At 33.1% G+C, this 982-nt stretch overlaps 1 protein-coding gene across 4 annotated transcripts in view; it reads right to left on the reverse strand.

The window, feature by feature from the left end:
• Positions 1 to 982, reverse strand: part of LOC107737750 (next to BRCA1 gene 1 protein-like) — a 22,070-nt gene that overhangs the window by 14,351 nt on the left and 6,737 nt on the right. The window lies entirely within an intron of this gene.

Consider the following 982-nt stretch of genomic DNA (forward strand, 5'->3'; position numbering starts at 1 on the left):
TTAATCAAATTAATCTCAAATTAATGAGATTAATTAATTAACATGCACATCATGCGTCGATTAAAGATAAAGTTATTATTAAAGATAATAGTTATCATTGTGTTCATTTAGAAAAAAAACACTGAATAGACATTACAGAAAAGTAGCTGAAATATAAGTAGCTTTAGATAGAAATATTTTAATTCAACATACAAAAAAAACCAAATAAACAGTGAAATATTAAATTATTAAAAGAAAAAACGATACTCTATATACAACTAAAAGCGCCAGTAGGTGGTGGCAAATACCTGTGTTAAGTCAGTGAGTCATTCAATCATTCATTCAATCGATTCGTTCAAATGGCTGATTCATTCAGAAACGAAGCAATGCCTTGTCCAAATACCCGCACTTGCGGTCTTTGCACTTGACAACTTGACTACTTATATGATGTATTTCCTGTACTTGGTCCAAGTGTTCAAGTGTGCATGAAGACGACAACGTGTGTGTAGAACTTTTCATTACCTGATATGACACACTTATAGTGTTGTAAAAATGCAAGTGTTTACAGAACTTTATTTTTATTTTCAATACTTTGCATTTTAAAATCAACTTCTAAATGTCTGTTCAGTGTCTCTATAACAGATGACAATTTAATTTTGTGGTGCTTCTAATTAAGTGATAAAAAGCAGTTGCAAATGTTGTACAAAATAAATATCACCACTACTCATTTGCACCAATAAAACGTGCAACCCTTTGTTTTAGTACCAAATTATATGTAATATCTAATTATCATTAATATTTAACATACATTGGAAAGGTTTCCGTGACCTCTCGCGAGATCTCTGCAAAAAGTCTCACAATTTATTTCCAGAACATGATCCATGATGGGATACTCCGGAGCGGTATTCGAGATAGTGTGGATTTAGTGTGCGTTAAGAGCACTGCGCTCTGGCATTTTTAAGACCTGGGACAGTCTTGCACACTTACTTCCTGTCGCGCGCAC

Source organism: Sinocyclocheilus rhinocerous, unplaced genomic scaffold (genome assembly GCF_001515625.1).
Source record: "Sinocyclocheilus rhinocerous isolate Xijiao unplaced genomic scaffold, SAMN03320098_v1.1 scaffold43, whole genome shotgun sequence".
Classification (NCBI taxonomy): Eukaryota; Metazoa; Chordata; class Actinopteri; order Cypriniformes; family Cyprinidae; genus Sinocyclocheilus; species Sinocyclocheilus rhinocerous.